General features: G+C 43.4%; 1 protein-coding gene across 2 annotated transcripts in view; it reads right to left on the bottom strand.

The window, feature by feature from the left end:
- SYPL1 (synaptophysin like 1) overlaps nucleotides 1-17,461 on the bottom strand; it is a 41,687-nt gene extending 24,226 nt beyond the window's left edge. For both annotated transcript variants that reach the window (XM_066633530.1, XM_066633531.1), the window contains exon 1: nucleotides 17,265-17,461. The gene's annotated coding sequence lies outside the window, so the exon portion shown is untranslated. The remainder of the gene's footprint in view (nucleotides 1-17,264) is intronic.
- Between the last annotated feature and the right edge of the window lie 3,758 nt (nucleotides 17,462-21,219).

Here is a 21,219-nt window from a genome sequence, read left to right on the forward strand (position 1 = left end):
ATTTTGTTGATATTGTTCCTAGTGCACCAATTCGGCAGCACTTTTACATGCTTCATCCAGATCTGTGTCAATTCTATGCACAGGTTGCAGTATTTGGTTGCTTTCTCCTGTTCTTTCTCCAAAATTCGCAAGTCGCCAGGAATGGTGACATCTATGATTAACACACGCCTGGCTTCTATTATGGTAATATCTGGCCTCCACATGTCTGTCAGTCTGTATCCGAAAGTCCCACAGGATTTTGACCTCCTCATTTTCTTCTGCTCTTTCTACCTGGTGTTGCTACGGCTTTTCTGACATGGGTATGTTGTACCGTTTACATAAGGCCCAGTGTACTAATTTAGCCACATCATTGTGCCGTTCTTTGTAATCAGTGTTGGCTATTTTGGGATATTCGCAAATGAGATGATTGATCATTTCGTCCCATTTTTTGCACATTTAGAGGGCTTCAGAGATAAAATAACAAGTATCAGTGGAATGCAGCCTTGGAGAACAGAAGTGAAGCTCCATCTTTTGTTTCCATGTGACAGTTAAAACAGCTTACTGGACTGCTATTGATAGGGATTAGGGGAAGGAAGGAATAATAGACCAAGTCAACCACAACCAGTTTTTAGCACAATAATGCCTTAGGCACTCTGACTCACATACCAGTCCTATAGAGGATTGAGTTGCCAGCCAGAGTGGAGTTCTGCTGTCACAAATTGCCAACAGTGCGCAGCGCACTCTTGTCGGTAGCCATTTTGGAAGCATTGCCATAAGAGGCAGCAACATTTCCTGTCTGCTAATGCACCCCGTCACAGCTGCTGAAGAAGGTAGGGCAGCAGTGGTTGTGTGGAGGGGACAAATCTGGGTGGGGAGGAAGGCAGAAAGGAAGTGAGGAGGCTGTAGGAGCCTCCATGCCCCCTCTCTCCTTGAACTTTCACCAGTTGGCATAGGTCTGAGGAGACCCATTGCGGAGCAGGAGGCTTACAAAAGGGTAAGTGGATTTAAATCTTTTTTTCCCTCTGAAGCCTCCAAATCTGCCCCCACCCCTGCTGGATACAGCATGTTTCTTTTTGGCACAGCTGCACCAGCGGAGTGGGGAAGGGATACAACAACAACAACAACAGCAACAGTATTTATATACCACTTTTCAACAAAAAGTTCACAAAGCAGTTTACAGAGAAAATCATATATGTAATGGTTCCCTGTCCCCAAAGGGCTCACAATCTAAAAAGATGCAACACCAGCAGACAGCCACTAGAAAAGACACTGCTGGGATGAGGTGGGCCAGTTACTCTCCCCCTGCTAAATAAAAGAGAAGCACCCACTTGAAAAAGTGCCTCTTAACCAGTTAGCAGGGGTGATTGGGATATGATTGGGCTCTCAGTCAGTTGCTAATTCTATACATTATTTGATCATTTATGTAACCACTTCTGGTTGTGCTTAATCACACATAAGCTGCAATCCTGAACATGCTTCCTTGGGAGTAGATCCTACTGAATTCAATAGAACTTACGTGTAGGCTTACCAGATGTCCCATTTTGACTGGAATTGTCCTAGTTGGGAACAGTGTCCTGGTATCCCGTCCAGTTGGTAATTCTGTCCTAATTTCATCTGAAACTTTGCCCTTGTACCTCCAGCACTGATTGGGCAAGCTCCACTCCCCAGAGCGATCCTCTTTTCTGTGGGGGGGGGAATGTCTTCCCACTCCCCAGATCACAGTTTAAATTCCCTTTTTCCAGGTTGCCTAAGTTTTTGCCCTCAAGCCATGCCTGGTCTGGATGAACAAAAGAGGGTTAAATTCCTTTAGTGGGGCTCATGCGCCTGAGAGGAAAGCCTGCAGGAGTGTAAGATGCTATTAAAGTTGCACACCCCCAGCTGGTGCCACACCTGGTGATACTTCAATTGGTCCTGGTTTCAAATCTAAAAATTATGGTAAGTCTGCCTATGTCTCCATTAACATGCATAGGAATAAGCTGTAAGTGTAATAGGTGCAATCCTATACACAGTTTCCTTGGAGTAAACACCACTGAACACTTTCAGACTTTAACAGCCCAATCCTAACTTCTGCTGGAACAGGCAGGCTGGCTTGCCTGCACTGTATTCAGTGCAGAGATCGAGGTGAATGGAGCACAACTCAGAGTAAGGGGACTTTTGTCCCCTTACCCCAAATAATATCCCAGCCACCGCAGTGCAGCTACTTGGATCTTTGCCAGCAAAATCACTGGCACAGATCTGAGTAGTTGCTTGGGAGGGAGTTAGGATCCAGCCTAAGTGCTGGAGGACAGTCGGTCCCACCCCTCTCCCAGGTCTGACCCACCCATCGGTCCTCCCCCACCCTGAAACATCTAAATTCTGCCCTCCCCAGCTCCACGCCGGCCCAACTTCGGCTGGTGCAATCTTACCTTTCCACAGCACCATAGAGGCTGGATCTGGCCTCTGTGGGCTGGCACACATCCTTGCACTGGCACCGCCGATTACCAAGTCATTGCAGACTTGTCTTATGACACATTTGCAACAGTCCCGGGATTGCGCTTCTAGGCTTTTAGTTGCTTTACAGTTAGTTTTGTCCATTTCTTGGTGAACAATTGCAGTTTGAGCCCTAATTGGGAGCTTTGCACTCTTGAGCTAGTACTTTTGATAAGATGCAACATTTGCATATTTGTTTCTGGACTCTTCTTTCTAAGCTTTGAATGTCAAAATTAAATTCTTAAAGAACATTTTAATTTCATAAGCCAAATCACAGCTCAGATTCTACATTCTCATGCTCCTGTCAGACGTAACTACCTGATTCTCACAATACCTGTAAATGATATAGAAAATTAGTTCCATGATTGCTGAAACCATAAAGCCAGTGGACAGGTGCCAATGAAAACAGCACAAAACATAAAATGCGCATGTACAAATAGAAGCTGCTGCTTGAAAGCACATTGTTTTAATATGGTAATGATTCATCTTTGTGTTTATGGCATGTGTGTTTATGGCATGTTTGTATAACTTGGCACAGAAACAAAAGAAAGTGGCACACAGACCTTTTGCAGAAGACTGCTCCTCACTTCCCCAGGACTTTTCTAGCAAGTTAAAGTCCAAAGTCACCTTTGCCAAGAGATTACAGTTTATCACTGAAATCACAGTGCAATGGAAACTCTTTTACAGGGTGATTTTTTTCTGTGTCCCTCACATTGTTAACACCAAACCTTTTTCTCTTTGCAGAAGGATGCCTTAACGCAACCCTAATGGGCCCACTGATCCTACTGATGACACAGGGCCCAATCCTATCCAATTTTCCAGCACCGGTATAACTGCACGATAAGGGAACAAATGTTCCCATACCTGAAGGAGGCCTCTATGACTGCTGCCACACCACAAGATGCAGTGCATATTTCATTGGCACAGCTGCACCGGCACTGGAAAACGGGATAGGATTGGACCCACAGTCATTTGGGTTGTATTAATAAATATCCCAAGTAGCAAGTGGCTGATTTTTTTTCCCCAACTTGGAAAAAGTTCTAACTCATCTAGAAGAAAAAATAATGATGTAATAATTTTCAATGATTTCATCAGTGTTAGAATGTCACTGGAGAGGGACCATGGTTGAGTGGTAGCGCAAATGCTTTGCCTGCAGAGCATCTCAGGTTCTATCCTTGGCTGAAACCTCCAGAGAGGACTGGGAAGACCTGTCTGAAATCCTGGAAGTTGCTTCCAGTTTGTGCTGACAGTCCTGAACTGTGATATAAATGACAGATGGAACTGTACGTCTCCATGCCTGTGTGGTCCTGAATTTATTTACATCTAGACCTTCACATTGAATCCAAACTTTCTGATGTCCAGATGAATGTTCCAGATTTGTGTGGAACCCCCAATGGATTGACACTGGCTGGTTCCACCATTTCTATGTAGAAGCCTTTTGTTTATAGCCAGACTTTGATGTAGGACAAGATATTGTATGTTTTAAAACATCAATATTCTTGTAACCCTTTGATATTTTGTGTTTCTGTGGGTTTTTAAAGAGCACACCTTTTGTCCTGATCAGCTCTTGCCTCCTGCTGGGCACGTCTGTCTGTGTTTGACAGTCTGCTATTATTTTCCTTCCAGTGTAGCTACGGTATTAAGCTTTCTGAATTCCCATCTTTGATTATTTTGACATTCAAATCTGCAGAAACCTGACAGCCTTTCCCTCTCAGTAGCTGTTATTACATGCTATGCCACCTCCCTGGTATGTGTAACTGGCATTGCTCTATTTGCTTCCAAAAATAGATCTCTTTTTATGCTCAGTGATTTGGGTCCAGTTGCAGACTGATGTAAAGAATCTAAGAACAGCCATGGAGTCTAGGCAAATATGCTAATAGTATCTGTAATATAATGATTGTTATAAGGTCAGTTTGGCAATGAGAGTGGTTTTTCTTTTTATTTTTTTGTTAATTGAGCTTCTTGATCTATTAGGGGACATGATCAAGGGTAAGCTGATGGAAATTATACACTAGCTGGTTTAATAATGTCATTTCAGCCACAGGGGAACAAATGTCAAGATCAGCATCTCTCAGTAGCCATCACAATGTGAGGTCTCATCAAGCAGCCATGGGGGAAAAAGATGGACTACCAAGTTTTTGTTCAACAGCTGAGAAACAGCACATTAATTTGCAGTTTGTGTATTGCAATGGACGGTTTCAACATCCCTCCCTCCCACCAAACTGATAATTAAGAACATTTGAATAAGCTGTTGAGTCATTCTTGAGGTGTCTAGCCAAGGACATTAGCCGAAGCAAGGCTGAAGGAGTTCAGCTAGTGAAGAGCTGCATTTTTGTTGTATTTTATACACCAGTGGTTCTGAAACTTTTTTAGCACTGGGACCCACTTTTTAGAATGAGAATCTATCAAGACCCACCAGAAGTGATGTCATGACCGGAAGTGACATTATCACGTTGGAAGAGTTTTGACAATCCTAGGCTGCAATCCTACCCACACTTAATAATAATAATAATAATAATAATAATAATAATAATAATAATAATAATAATACATGTATTTATATACCGCCTTTCTTGGTCGTCAGATTTCTCCTCAGACTTTATTCAAGGTGGTTTACATGGGCAGGCAGTTCTAAATCCCCATAGGAATTTTTACAATCGAAGAAAGGTTCTATCTTTCAAGAACCACAACATTTCAGGAGGGCAGGAGGTCTGGTCTAGAGGGTAGAGCCTCTGTCTGCCTGAAGATAACATCCACAAGGTCGCCAGTTCGAGGCCACTGGCACCAAGCGACCTTGAAGCAGCTGACAAGCTGAAGCCGAGCTATTCCATCTGCTCTGAGCGTGGGAGGATAGAGGCCAGAATGTGAAGCCAGATCGGAATGAAACACCTGAATGTAGTGGTTCTTGAAAGAAAGAACCTTCTTTCAAATTGTAAAAATCCCTATTTAATAAGGGATTTAAATAAAGCCTGCCTATGTAAACCGCCTTGAATAAAGTCTTGAATAAAGACCAAGAAAGGCGGTATATAAATACCTGTTGTTGTTGTTGTTGTTGTTGTTATTATTTCAGATGGATCTTTTTGATCTGGTATCACATTCTGCCCTCCAATTTCCTCCCATGCAAGCCGAGAAGCAGTTCCGTCATCTCTCACATGGAGGGCAGCCAAGACGCTTCTTCGCTCACACCAAAGAGCAGGTGGAATAACTCGGCTCAGCTTGTCAGCTGCTTCAAGGTCTCACCGGTGCCGGCGGCCTTGAACTGGCGCCACTTACCCAGGAGTAAGTCCCATTTAATGTCATTGTTAAAAGCATATATATAGTAGCCTGTTTAAAAGTACAGAGCTGTAACGATTCCCCAAATGCAGTCACATACCATGGTAGCAACACGTTTAATATATTAAAAAAAAAATATTGAAATGAATGGGGACCTACCTGAAATTGGCTTGTGACCCACCTAATGGGTCCTGACCCACATTTTGAGAAACACTGAACACAATACTTCCAGAGTCTGATCCCTGTTTTAGGATGAGTCTTGGATTCTATTAAGCCATTTGTTTCAAAATTAGCTCTTCACATATTGCCATAGATTGCTCAGCTTCAGTAAAACACCCATAATAAAAGAGAAAAAAATGCTAATAAATATTATGATAGAATGCATCCAAGCAAGGGAAGATATATCAGATTTTATTTCGACAAATCGACAAGCATTTCTGTTACTTGAATTGGAGAGCAAACCTCTTGAAGGGGTCACTCAAGACAATCGAATATTCAATGGGATACTCAACAAGGAGCAGGTCAAGCCCAAATGCTTGCAGTGCTGGAAAGCCCAATCCTGAGCTGTCTGGAGTGTGGGGCTGCTGTTGCACTAAAATGGTAGCCATGGCATCCACGTGCCCCAATCAGCCACCGCCACCTCCTCAGGTGAAGGGAACTTTTGTCCCTTTCCCCCAAGTAAGAAAGTAGCCTGCAATGGGGCTACTCGATTCTGTGGCAGCTCACAAGTTGTCATAGAATCAAAATCCTGTGTTGAACTGCGTGGTTCAAAATGGGGCTCTGGATCCAGTGGAGCCGAGCTCCACTGGCTCTGCCTGCTCCCTCCCCCCGCCACACCTCCTCCCCACTCTCCACCTGCCCTCTGCCCAGCTCCCCCCACTCCGGAATGCCTCCTCCCCGTCTCCCCCACACCCTCACCCACCTCTCTGCCACCAAGTGGTCTGGGTAACCACCAGGTGGTGGAATGCAGGCCCAGCGCCGGAGCTGACCCCGCGCTGGACCCTCGGTCAGGGTATGTACACGTGCCTTACGGCATATTTGCGACAGTGCATGCCAGCGGTGAGCTGGTGCTCACTGATCTGGATTAGGCCCTAAAACAGCTTATAAAGTATCTCCCCAACCTCCTTAACCAACAGCTGTCCAGCTGCTGCTTCTACTACAGCTCTTCCTGCTCTCCGAATTCAAAAAGGAACAGAGAGAAATGGAAAGGATGTGCGCTGGGCACCCATCCACCTCTGATAGCACCCTGGACACCATCACTGCCACCAGTACTGAGGATTTAGGATTCAGGGGTCTACCTAGCCAGGCGGGCACTTTGATGGTCATGGGCCCTTGGCCAGTGTTCAACATGGCTGACCTTGAAATGGACATTAGTTTGGCATTTCTTCAGCACAGTGTCCATTTCCATGCTGTGAAAAACTTTGTCTACTGCTTTCTGCAAGTATCTGAAGAGCAGTTGTACAGAAGAAGGGAAGGACTTGCTATTTGTGGTTCCTGACAGTGGGACAAGAACCAATGGGTAGAAGCTACAGGGAAGTAGATTTAGGCTAGACATGAGGATGAATTTCCAACCTGTAAGAGCTGTCCAGCACTGGAACAGTCTCCCTTGTGCAGTTGTGGGCTTTCCCTTGGTGGTACTTTTCAAGCAGAGGCTTGATGGCCACCTGTCACAGGCGTTGCAGCAGTTGCCTGCATTGAGCAAGGGATTGGACTACAAGGTCCTTACTAGCTCTGATATAATTTTAAGAGCAGGCCAAGACTTTTTTCATGCAATTCCCACCTCTATACCTCAGTATCTGATCACATAACCATTGTATTTATAGTGCTCTGCACATGGGTGCCTTAAAACTACAGCTGGTAGAGAATATGGTTGCAAAGACAGTGCAGGCTTTCTAGAGCAAATTACAATTATGAGGCTTCACTGGTATCTACGTGGTTAGCTTCTGGGTCCATTTCCAAGTTCTTGTTTTTAATGTATAGCATCAAGATACTTGAAGGACCTCTGCACTTTCCCATACAGTTTGGTAATCTAGTTCATATCTTTCTCATACAGTTTGGTAATCTAGGAATCAGCATCAATCTGCAGGCGAACACTGAAAACCATCCTAGAGACCTGAACAGGTCCTCTCTGGCTCAATGACATCACATCACGTCTAAAAACAAATATATAGGAACAGCTTCAGTAAGAATTGTCAGCCTTGTTATATGGAACTTTTCACTAGGAAGGTTTGTCTCTCTGACCCTACTATCCTTTAGATGGCAAGGGGAAACAGTTTTGTTTCAGAGCATTTGGGGGGAAACTGATTTCTGGTACAGTGACTGCTAGAATTTTGTTGGTTTCTTTTGTAGATTTTCCTGCTCTATATGAGAAGGAGGGAGAGGGGAGAATGTGGGATACAGGATATATCTGTTCTGCTGCTTTGCATTTTTCTCTTTTATCATTTATTGATGATGTTGTTTTGGTTATGATTTTTAGGCTAGTCTAGAAGTCGGCTGATAGACCTGTATGCATTACATAACGGGGGAAAAATATCATAACTCAGGGCTGGTTCATCCATGAGACCAACTGAAGCAGTTGCCTTAGGTAGCAGGCTTGTAGAGGGTGCCCACTTCTGTCCACCTGCTCGCCCCCACTGATCCTCCCACTTCCTGGACTGGAAAAGGAAGAAGGGGACAAAGTGGAAGTGTGGTGGAAAGCAGTGAGCTAGAGTGTTGGAGGAACAGCACATCATTAGGTAAGCGGGGTTAGCATTTGCCACACCATCTTAGGTGGTAGGAGGTCTTGGGCTGGCCCTGTCATAATGTCAACCTCTAGCAACTGTGATTTTCAGAAGGACCACAGAGAGGCAATTGTGTAAATCTCAACACTGTGCCAAGGACGAATTCTGAACTGGCTTTTGGTCTGGTCTGTAGTGTATCTCTGAGCCATTGATTAGCTTTCATCTTTGCAAATGATAACTGTTGAGCAGAAGTAAATGATAATGGGGATCAGTTTGATAAACGCTGAATATCACATTGGAATGGAAATGAACACAGAAAGTATGCTGACATTTCAGTTCATGTTTTATACGTCAGAGACCTACCAGAAGCCTGTTGCAGCCGGGTAGAAGAATGCTGTAATTAGCATTTGCTGACGCTGCTAGAAGGCTGAAGAAATACTTTCAGTTCTGAAGCTAGTGTTCAATGGGGACATGGATGAGGGTGAAGTGAAGGGAATGAAAGTGGGGGAGTGGAGTTCCAGGACTTCTGCCCCAGCCAAGGCCTCTGAGAGAAATTTTGTCAGGGGGTACAAAGTTTCTTTTGGGCCCCTTTGCAAAGGGGGGGGGAACAGAGCAGGGGAAGATGGTGGCGGGTGATCAGAACAGGGACAGGGAGGGGCAAAGCAGGGTAAGGGGAGGGTAGAGACAGTTGAAAAAGTTTTTGGAGCCCAGGTCTACGCACCACTATAGCATTGGTAGTGTCCCCAGCATCCCGTACGGGCAACAAATCTGAGTAGATAGGAAAATTTCAAATTCCAGGAAATTTCTGGGCCCCCTCCTTTGGCTCCTGGGCCCCCCTTTTGACCCTGGCCCCGGGTACAAATTACCCACTTTACTCCCCTCTCCTAGGCCCTGGCCGCAGCAGGAGCAGTGATGTCACTAGGAGAAGTGCCCAGATGTTGCCTTTAACATTTTCAAAGGACCTTAGCTGAGAAGAAGCATCAGGTCAGCAGGAGGCACACTGAGAAAGGTGTCTAGGGGCATATTTACCAAGGGCTACATAAGATGACATATATCACATGTTACACTAAGGCAGGGGTCTCCAAACTCCGGCCTGGAGGCCAGATGTGGCCCACAGCAAGCCTCTTTCCAGCCTGCAACCAACCTCTTGTCCCCTGAAAGCTTCTGGCCCACTCAACTGAATATGACCAGAACTGTGCTCTGATTGTGCCTGGAGAGTGTTCTGAGGGCCCAAGAGGTTGCATGAATGAGCCCATTCATTCATTTATTCACTCATCTAAGTTCCATCTCTAATTTATTTATTTAAATTTTATATTTAAATTTTTTTTCCGGCCCTCCACACCACGCCAGATATTTGTTGCGGCCCTCTGGCCAAAAAGTTTGGAGACCCCTGTACTAAGGTTACAATCCCATTTAGATTTACCTCTGGGAGTAAGTCCTATTGAACACAGTGGAACTTACTTCTGAGTAGACATGCCTAGAATTGCCCTAAACCCATAGTATTGATGGTAGCACCAGATGCACCAACAGGGGGCAGGTTGGGTACCATGTTGGACCCAGTGCAGGGCTTTGCCCCTGGCAGCATGTTGCTGACACTGAGTAGGAAGATTAGTGCAAGAGATTGCATACTGCGGACCAAAAAATATACAGAATTTACAGAATTTATTAGTCATGCTGTAAGAATTTAAGAACATAAGAACAGCCCCACTGGATCAGGTCATAGACCCATCTAGTCCAGCTTCCTGTATCTCACAGCACCCCACCAAATGCCCCAGGGAGCACACCAGAAAACAAGAGACCTGCATCCTGGTGCCCTCCCTTGCATTGGCATTCTGGCATAGCCCATTTCTAAAATCAGGAGGTTGCACATACACATCATGGCTTGTAACCCGTAATGGATTTTTCCTCCAGAAACTTGTCCAATCCCCTTTTAAAGGTGTCCAGGTCAGACACCATCACCATATCCTGTGGCAAGGAGTTCCACAGACCAACCACACGCTGAGTAAAGAAATATTTTCTTTTGTCTGTTCTAACTCTCCCAACACTCAATTTTAGTGGATGTCCCCTGGTTCTGGTGTTATGTGAGAGTGTAAGGAGCATCTCTCTATCCGCTCTGTCCATCCCCTGCATAATTTTGTATGTCTCAATCATGTCTCCCCTCAGGTGCCTCTTTTCTAGGCTGAAGAGGCCCAAACACCATAGCCTTATGTGCCCCAGCCCAGTAATCATCTTAGTCGCTCTCTTTTGCACCTTTTCCATTTTCACTATGTCTTTTTTGAGATGCAGCGACCAGAACTGGACACAATACTCCAGGTGTGGCCTTACCATCGATTTGTACAACAGCATTATAATATTAGCTGTTTTGTTCTCCATACCTTTTCTAATGATCCCAAGCATAGAATTGGCCTTCTTCACTGCAAAAGTTGTTTTGAGAAATATTAACTACCCTGGGAAAATAATTGTTGGCGTTGTTGTGTATGCACAGCCTGAAAAACAATTGTTTGGGTGTGAGTTTGAGCTGGTTTGGAATATGGGGGACAGAACTGGTGTTGCATGGAGGCTAATACTGTCGTCTTTGGTCATCACATTCTCTGCTCATCCTCTATGTTTGATGACCGCAAAGGCACCAAGTCTCTATTCTTCTCTCCTCTAAGGAAATTTATTCAGCAATGAGGAAACTTTAATGTTTTGCCACTCAGGAAGGATCTTTCTTTTTGATGAAATAAATGAACTGGACTTGTTTAATGTATATGTGCCCTAATCTGTTGTAGAACAAATTGAGTGTGCTTGTGAAAATAACACCAATGTAACTTTATTGTCCAAATTATACTAGTATAGGTTTGTTAATATTAATAATTATTTTCACTGCACTGATTATCTTCCCCCATTCCATCCTCTTTATCCCTAATCATGAGGGGGGGGGGGGACACAGGGAGCGAGGGAGGGAGCATTCCTTTTCTCTGATAAAATCTTAGCCACATGTTCACATTTGATACAATAAGAAATCAGTCTATGAAGCTATTGTACTAGGGCTATAGCACATTTTGCCTGTCATTGACAATTCAAGAATGGTCTGGGAAAACAAACATCCTAAGCTGTTGAGAAAAGAAGCTGCATTTAACATTCAAGGTTGATTCTGCTGCCAAAGACACTCTTGTGGTTTTGTATCACACTGTTCAAATAGAGTCAACAAGTACTGTAGATACTCTCCTATAGGACCAAAAATTTTTGCCAAGTAATCAAGCGCCAATTATCACTTTGCCTTATCTCCGGGTCAATCAGAGGGCAGAGCCTTTCAACTCTGAACAGTTTCTTGCTAAAGCAGCAGGCAGGCACCTGCAGAGATCATTTGTTTCTACAGCAAGTGGGAAATTCCAGCCAAAGTTAACCTTTTATTCTCCTTCCTTCTGCTGCAGCCTGTTTCTGCTTTGCAAATGCTTGCAAAGCAAGTCTGTTTTTTTTCAACACCAGGATGGGATCCTCCTTTCCATTTGAAGCAAAGTCCCAGGCTACAATTCAGTGCACCATTACTTAAGAATAACACCCATGGAAAGCAGTGGGTGTACTTCTGAGTAAAAAGGGTTGCAAATATATGCAGCTGTATCTCTCTGCTGTGAATTGAATTGCACATTCTCAGTTATGTGTAAATAATAATAATAATAATAATAATAATAATAATAATAATAATAATAATAATAATAATAGTACAGGTATTTATATACCGCCTTTCTTGGTCTCAGATTTCTCCTCAGACTTTATTCAAGACATTTTACATAGGCAGGCTGATTAAATCCCCATAGGGATTTATCCCCATAGGGATTTTTACAATTGAAAGAAGGTTCTATCTTTCAAGAACCACAACAGTCCAGATGTTTCACTCTGATCTGGTTTCACATTCTGGCCTCCATCCTCCCACGCTCAGAGCAGATGGAATAACTTGGCTCAGCTTGTCAGCTGCTTCAAGGTTGCACGGTGCCGGTGGCCTCGAACTGGCGACCTGTGGATGTTATCTTCAGGCAAATGGAGGCTCTACCCTCTAGACCAGACCTCCTGCCCTCATGTGTTATGGGTTGTATGTAGAGCTTCTGGCTTAACACACCAGACACCTTAAAGGTGGATTTGATTCATGGATCTCCTGCAGTGGTTCCCAACCCTTTTCACTTGCACATCCCTTGGCAGCCCATTTCCATAAATTGTACCTTTCATATTAGCAAAAAGTTTGTAATAATACAAGCCCTCATCTCCTCTCTATGAAAACCCAGACTTCATGTATTCATCACATATTTTCTCTTTTCATCTGTTTGAAGAACAGAAGACTCTGCCTTTGCACTGTTTTGCACCAGAAGTGGGCTGAGAAATTCTGGGTGATTGATCACTTATGTTTCAGCGTTTTTACTGTGCTGGTTTTCAATCACTGGCTCATACATGAATTGATGACCAAAAACTAGCTATTGGTGGGGCTTTCACAGCCAACTAGCTACCTCCCTTCCTGCCTTGCTGGTCCTTGCAAGGCTTCCTGCCTTGCAAGGCATTCTGGAGCACGACCTACTTTTTTTCTGCCAGTATTCCATTCTTTTTCAAGTACCGCAAAGGTCCTGTTGAGTGTCCTTGGGAGTACATGAATACCAGGTTGGGAAACACTGTTTTACTGGTCTGTTGTTTACAGTGCACTTACTCTGACAGTGTTTCCAAAAAGGTGGTGAAGACCAGAATTTAAAAAGAATAAAAATGTATCTTATGATCTTTTACTATGTTTTTAATAAATTAGAGACTACAGTTCTTAGGTAACAATTAGTGGCAGGTTATTTTTCAGGATCTGGCCTCGGGTAAAATCAGACAAAACTATGGTCAGACACCCCCCTAAGTTTAACCCCCGATTTATCTGAGAAAATTCCATGATTGTTGGCTCAAAACCTGCCCTTGACTTATCTATGGGATCGATTTATGGGTGGGTGCCTGCGGTCTGTTGTTATAGTTTACCATGTCTTTATCTACCAAAGTTTGTTGGCATTTCAGGAAGTAGGAAGTTGTCTCAGACTTGATCTCAGTTCCCGATTTAGAGTCTTGCTATTCATTTTAATAGATGCTTAAAAGATAAGGGCAGTTCAATCCTAACCTGCAACGGCATGGCCAGGCTGCATGGGCTGTGTTGTATCCAGGGCATCCAGGTTAGGAGGTCTCCTCCGGGTAAAGGGACATTTTCCCCCTTACCCTGAGTAATGTGCCAGCCTGCCCTATGGGGGTATTTAGCTGATGCTAATCCAGTAAGTCCAGTGTTAAGGCCAGGAGCGCTGGGTTAGGATATGTCAGGGGAGGCCTCCACCGATTCCATGCCTCTCCTGGGCCCAATCTGCCCCTCATTCCACCCCCCTGCCCTGAAACACTCATCTCCCCACCACTCTCCCCATGCCTTTGTGCCACTTGATGCCATCTGCTTGTGCCAGTGGCTACAGCTTCAAATGCAGTGCTGGCCAGGTGGCACAGGTCACCCCACCCAGCACGTTGGTGACACCCTTGGCAGGTGTGTTATCTTCCCAAATGTCCATTAATATTCAGAACCATCTGTGGCTCCTCTACTCCCACTTTCCCCTCCCTATTTCCCTTTCTTTGGGATCTTGAAAATGCATCGATAGCAATGAACACACTGTCACAAAGGAGGCTAATTTTGTAAAAATTACAAAGCAGGACTGATTTTTGTAAACAGCAGAGGAGATCAACCTGTTCCTTCAAACTGCAGATGGGGGCTCATTTAACTGAATGTGTTGTCTTTGAAACAATTTAAAAAAATCTCTGAATTTAGAAAGCTCAATGTCAGGGAGAAATCTGACTTATTAGGCCAGAACCGTTCTGATTTTCTGTGCACAGAGTATTTTTTTTCTTAATCTTTTGAATGAAGGAACATTCATTCATATGAGTGCTCCCCCTCCAACTATCTGAATTAGTAGAGTCCAGAAACATGTTTCCTCATCAGCTGCTTGTGAGAACTTAAGGCATCAGTGCAAAGCACAGTGAGCAATCAAACATGTGGGGTTGTTGTACTGCAGTGTATGGGAAAGCACAACACCCAGGATTTTGCAGCAACTGCCTGGCTGTTCTGATTCATCATATTGACTTGCTCATATTTGATTTCTTTCTGAACCCTTTGGTTTTCTCTGCTTGAATTGTAGGGAGAAACATGAGCCCTGCAGTGTAAACAGGGGAACACTGGCGAACAGAACAGACATTATGTACCCTTTCCAAGGGATGAAAAAAAAACTGCAAGCCAATATTTATGCTGCAATCTGGTTTTCTGGTGGGAACAATATTCAAATATTCTTCAGCATATTGGTACATTTTTGGTTTCTTTTGAAAACAGTTTCTGACCCTTATCAAAGTGGATAAACATCTGATAATAAGAGTGCAATGTCTGTTGAAGGAGGATATGCATCATATGACAAAAGGGGGCATATTGAATAGTCTCTCATTCTTGTTACTGTGCTCTTCCACCAACTTTCTCTCTCCCTGCCATGTGCAATGTACTCCTTTCTGTTGATTGTCTCACCTAGCCTTCCACTGCCTCAGTCCTTGGAGGTTGATAGACAGTGGTAAAATATCTGCAGTGTTGGACTAAGATAAGGGAAAGACTCACTGTCAAATCTGCATCTAGTCATCAAGTGCACTGGGTGATCTTGAACCAGTTGTGGACTCTCGCTCAGCCTAACCTACCTTGCAGGGTTGTAGTGACAATACAGTGGTCAGTGCATTCAAATATACCACACTGAACTCCGTGGAAGATGGCAGGATAAAAATGTGGTTAATATTTTGATTTTAAAAGACAATTAAAGTTGAATTTGTGAATTTTGTGAATGAATTCTAAATATGCCCAATATCACTTCTACCAAATGTTTAAAAAATCTGTTTCTGGTAAAAACAAATTCATTTCCATTTCCTCCTTATTCCCTGCCCCCTTGCCCTGCCTGGTCATATCCCTTGTCATCTGAAGAATTGGGCAGCATATCAGGATGAACTGGACTTTTTTGCATTCAGCAATGTTTCCCATACAGCAGTATTTCTCAAACTGTGGGTCATGAGCCCATTTCAGGTGGGTACCCATTCATTTCACTATTTTATTTTTAACATATTAGATATGGTATGTGACTGTATTTGGGGGAATATTACAGACCTATACTTTTAACAAGCTACTATGAATATTTTTTTGACAATGATAGTCAGTGGGACTTACTCCTGGGTAAGTGTGGGCAGGATTACAGCCTAGGATTGTTAAAAATGTTCCTGCTTGATGATGTCACTTCCAGTCATGACATAACTTCCGGCAGGTCCTGACAGATTCTCATTCTAAAAAGTGGGTCCCGGTGCTAAACGTGTGAGAACCACTGCCATACAGCATTGGGCCTTGAGACTTTGGAATGAATGGTGTGAAGAATGGTGATGTGAGCATAGCTATGACATAACAAGGCAGGCAATACACATTGGCAAACCAAGGTGCGTTGTTGTTGTTGTTGTTGTTGTTGTGAAAACACAGGAAATTAGGCTGCAATCCTATGCATATGCTCCTGGGAGTGTTCGCTATTGAACACAAATGGGCTTACTTCCGAGCAGCCATGCATAGGATCATGCTGTTAGAGCAGGAATTGTACTATAGCCCAAGCCTTTTTAAAAATAGGATTCTAATTCACAGTTAAATAAATCATTAGGGTCCAATCCTATCCAATTTTCCAGTGCCAATGCAGCCATGCCAATGGAGCATGCGCTGCATCCTGTGGTGGTGGGGCAGTCACAGAGGCCTCCTCAGGATATGGGAACATTTGTTCCCTTACCTTGGGACTGCAGTGTGTTTGCACTGGTGCTGGAAAGTTGGATAGGATTGGGCCCTTAAGCAGCGCTTAGATAATAAATCAATGAATTGATCCACACCCATGGTGTGGCGGTTTGTGTTAACCATTGGAATGAAGATGTTTACATCACTTTCATGTAAACACTTCCAGTATGTCATAATACTAATGCTTTAAGAAAATTCTATTAAAATATAGTGTCATCGATGTACATAGTCCTTCATAGATTAAAACATTCACAACTGTCTGTATCTGGGATACTAACATGGCATCCACTGGGCTTCCTCACGTTGCATCCTGTAATATATCTCCAAAACCTGAATTTTGTGGCAGAAAACAAATAAAGTATTTCTGGACATTTTGTCACTGTACAGTTTCATGCTTCTTCACTGTAAATATCTCCTACATTTAACTTTCCGAATAGCCCTCTGACCACCCACCTGTTTCCATTTTTTCTATCCCCATCTGTACATATACACCTGCCAACTGAGGGTAACACTTCTTGCATCCGATGAAGTGGACTCTAGTTCATAATAACTTTTGCTGAAATAAATGTATTATTTTTTCAGGTGTTGCAGTTAGGTGTTTCAAATTAGCACGGGTACCCCTCTAGAAGCACAATGCGTTGGTTTTAACATAGCAAAGGGCAGCGTTCAGAAACATCTCTCAGGAGTTAACTTCCCAGAGAGTCTTGGCAGGGCATGCTGCCAATTTCATAGGGAAATACCAAAGAGGTGAACTTTGCACCTTGTCAAATATGTGAAGGCAGCTGGAAGCTCAAAGTATTTGATGCACCGTAATCCCCCATCGCTCACTTCCTAAAAAAGCTACTTAAGTTGTTGGGATCCCATTTTGTTTTTGGAGTCTATGGAATCAAACCCTTTTACATTCCCACCAGTTAATAGATGGAGGTTTAGCTTTCCATAAATTAGTCATAACAGGACCATCAGTGTCATGGCTGAAGAAATAGGTGTATCACAATTTCATCTACCTTGTTGCCAATGTCTGTTCTCCAGCTGTCTCAGAGGAACAATAAGAAGTCTCTTCTAGAATTATGACAGGCGCTGTGGTTTGTCAATGAAAAGGCACACGACAACATGATTGAGAAGAAGCGCACTATGCAGGAGTGCCAGGCCTGAGTTAGAAACTGCTATCCAAATGCTTTTCCCTCTTGGTGCTCTTTTACTGAGAACACTGTCACTCACAAACAACTGAAAATAGCTGAGCGAGCTCATAGAGCAGCTGCTAAAAATATAATGAAGAATGTAGCCAACAAGTGCTCTAGCTGGGGGGGGGGGGGCTTACAAGGAAAGTGAAGAAGACACAGAGGAACAGGGAGCACTGACTTAAGTTGCCTCAACTTTGTCTTGCATTTTACCTGGTACTTTTGATGGTGTATGCTGCAGTGATGGCTTGCAGAAGAGAATGAAGAACACTTGTATTTCAAATAAATTTTACATGTGTTTGTGGGTAGTCATAATAATGTGTTTTACATGTTTTTGTGGGTAGTCATAATTTTACATGGGTGTTTTACATGTGTTTGTGGGTAGTCATAATAATAATTTCAAAGGTTGCAGTTGACCCTTGACCAATTAATCTTTACAGTGGATTATGAAAATTATGTAAGAAAAGTGTAGAATACTGAACACAAGCCATACTGAAGACAGGTGGAGAGCAGGAACGATGTTCAGATTGGAAGCGGAGAGAACTGTAGCTCTTGTGCAGATGCCGATACCAAAGAATGGCAGGAGTGTGTGTTATCCTTATGAGTTTGCCATATGCAGTTTGACTGCACAATGGAAAGCCTAGTTCAATGGCTAATACTGTAAATGTATTACAGAAAATGGGTCTCTTGAAAACAAGGGCCTAATGTAGACATGTCTGGGAACTCTTCAGGTTCTAGGAGGTTAGATGAGATGTCTCCTTTACTAGAGCAATGGAAATCAGAGTAACAATTGTCATTTACTAAAAGGCAGTTATGGGTTCCTGGAATTTAAACCAAGAAATGTCAGAAGTTCTGCTTTTCTTCACTGATCTTAAGTACAATCATAAATGGTGACACAGTATTCCAAAGTGTGGAAAAGAATGGCCAAAAACGTTAAATTGCTCTTCACAGATACATAAAATATGACCTTTAGTTAGAGCAAGAGCTTGGTGGTATACAGTACAGAAGTAATAAATGCACAACTATTGGGGTATTGTGGATGATTCAGAAATATTTCTCCCAGGTCTAGGGAAATATTTCTCCCAGGTCTATTTCTCCTTCTTTCTAGGGAAAAGGAACTATTACCCAGAACTTAAATGTATTTTTTGTTGTGTCCCATCACACGTTCCATCTCTTGTGGTTAGCATGACTATTGAATTTCTGTTGAATTTCTGACTACTGAAATGTGTGCCTGTGCCATCACTACCAACCTGTCACAATTCTCCCTCTCTTCTAGCTACTGATTCAATTTTGTGAACTTTTCTTTGACATAAAGTTTTGTTAGAGGCTGAGAGCTCCTGCTATAACACAGCAGAAAGGAACTACCCCTAACAGCCCAATCCTCTACTCAGCGGCACTGCCAGGTGCAGCAGTACTAAAATGGCTACTCTTGTATCTAGCTACGCCAACAAAGTCTCCTCGGAGGAAGGGGACTTTAATCTCCTTCCCCTGAGGAAAGCCCCAAGCCCCGCAAAGGGGCTTCTCAAGTCTGCACTGGCTATTTCGCCAGTGCAGACTTGAGAACCTCCATGTTGGGCTTCTCAATCCAACATGGAGGATAGGATACAGTGGAGCAGGGCTTCTTTGGTACCACCTCCTTCTCACCACAGTTCCTCTCCTCTCCCCACCTCAGAATGCCTTCCCCCGCCCCAAAAGTCCTTACTCCTGCCTGGAGCTCTTCCCTTGCTCTGGGCGGTGTCCGTCCAACGCTGGGCCCAGAACTGACACTCCCTCCTTTCTGGGTGTTGCGGATGTGCCTTATGGTACATTTGCTACAACCAGCGCTGGTCCTAGAGGCCCCTTGGATGGGACCCTAAATCCTTTGAGAGTGTTGCAAGGTTATGGAATGGATTATCAGTTGGCCAGGTTTTTTTGTCTTGCAGATTCCTGGCTGCTAGTCCAACTGCTGTCTCTGAATAAGGAATTGGCAACTTATGGATGCACTCTTAATTGCTTGGGGGAAGGGATCCAAGGCTAGCAAGATATCATGTAACATTGACCTGATGGAAAGTGTTGCAGTATAACTGACTCATCCCCTCTGGTACCATCTTGTATGCTCTGTGCAACGAAAACGCAGTTTTCTAGCAGTTCTAAGAGTTGATCAGAGACAGAGAGAACATAATGGAAGTCTCAGGTAAGAGCTGAAACACCTATGCTGCAGGTATGCCTCTCTGGCGTACTGTGGGAAACTGCAGTTGCTTGTAAAGAGCACTTTCCTAGCTACAGCCATTTAGTGCTCAACCTGTGTATCTGTAATTAAACAAATATGAGAAAGACATAGTAGGCATTTAGCAGGCTTTTTTCCAAAGAACACCAGAATCTGTTTGGTGCTGCCCTTAAAACTGTTCACTCAGGGGAAAGTATGCATAACACCAGACTACCAGCAAAATATAGCCAAATGCCACACCCATATCACCTGCCAATTCCATGAACTGTACACCATGTGAACTTTTTTTTGTTGAAAAGTGGTATATACAGGTATATAACCTAATTATCCACAGATTTTTCACCCATGGTTTTATCTCAATGTGAAGAGAAAGGCCCTTTAAATTAAAGGGGAAAAGTCATTTAACAAATAGCCTCTTTAATGTGAGAGAGGGCAGCCTGCTGACAAACCATCAATCATTCTCTCTCCAGGCACTTAGAACAGCTTCAGTCCAAGGCAAGTGACCCCTCCCTTCTCCTTGAGCAGAAAGATAATCACTTTGTGAAAGAAAGATAATCACTGCATTCCTTCCCAGTGCATCGCTCTGGGTGAAGGGAGAGGTTGCTGGCTCAGAGTGAAACCTTTCTAATCACTGGGAGAGAGACTGATTGATGGATTGTCTGCCTAATCACTCTGTCTTACATCACAAAGTTCAACAAGGCTGTTTTTTAAAACACCTAGCAAAGGGACATTGTTTTTTAAATAGTTGTGCTTTAATGTGATTTTTGCCAGCTCACATGTTCTGGGAATGGAACCCTCGTGAAAAACAAGACTCAACCTGTAAATACTGTTAATAACGTCATGACTTCTGCCATTTGATCTTGCATAATTCGATTTCTGCCATAGGTATGCAGTAGTGAATATATCTACATCTTTTTTGAGTAGCAAACAGAATGAGTTTAATACCTCCTTCAACAAGGCCATCCTCACATCTTTCCCATTATAAAGAGTTAGAACAGGCATGTCAATATCGTTTCATACAGAGGGCTGAATAGCATTCCTGGTGCCTGCTGAGGGCTGGAAGTGATGTAATTAAGCAGGTGTTGACTACCTTTTTTTCTCATGTACAGGTTCAGCCTATTTATACACTGATTTTTTATACACGGATTTGACTCAACACGAATGGCTCCTGCAAATGAGAAGGAATGTGCTGATCCCTGGAGAAGGGGAAAAGTGCATCCCTTTAAAAAACTGAACAGTCCATTAACAACAGCCTCCTTAATGAGAGAGAGGGCAGCAGGCTGACAATCCATCCATCCTTCTCTCTCCAGTGGACCCCTCCCTCCCCCCCCAGCACATGAAAGGAAGGTGATCATTTTGCATTGGTGAAGGGAGGGGCTGAGTGAATCACTGATGGACTGATTTCTTAATGACTCTTATCTTACATCAGGAAGGTCAGCAAGGCTGTTTTTAAATCACTGGAGCAAAGAAACTTTGTTTTTTAAATTGATTTGCTATAGTGTTTTTTTGTTATCCACAAAATTATTTGGAACCCACACGAATAATTAGTCTCAACCTGTATATGTTTATTAGCTG

Source organism: Tiliqua scincoides, chromosome 7 (genome assembly GCF_035046505.1).
Source record: "Tiliqua scincoides isolate rTilSci1 chromosome 7, rTilSci1.hap2, whole genome shotgun sequence".
Lineage (NCBI taxonomy): Eukaryota > Metazoa > Chordata > Lepidosauria > Squamata > Scincidae > Tiliqua > Tiliqua scincoides.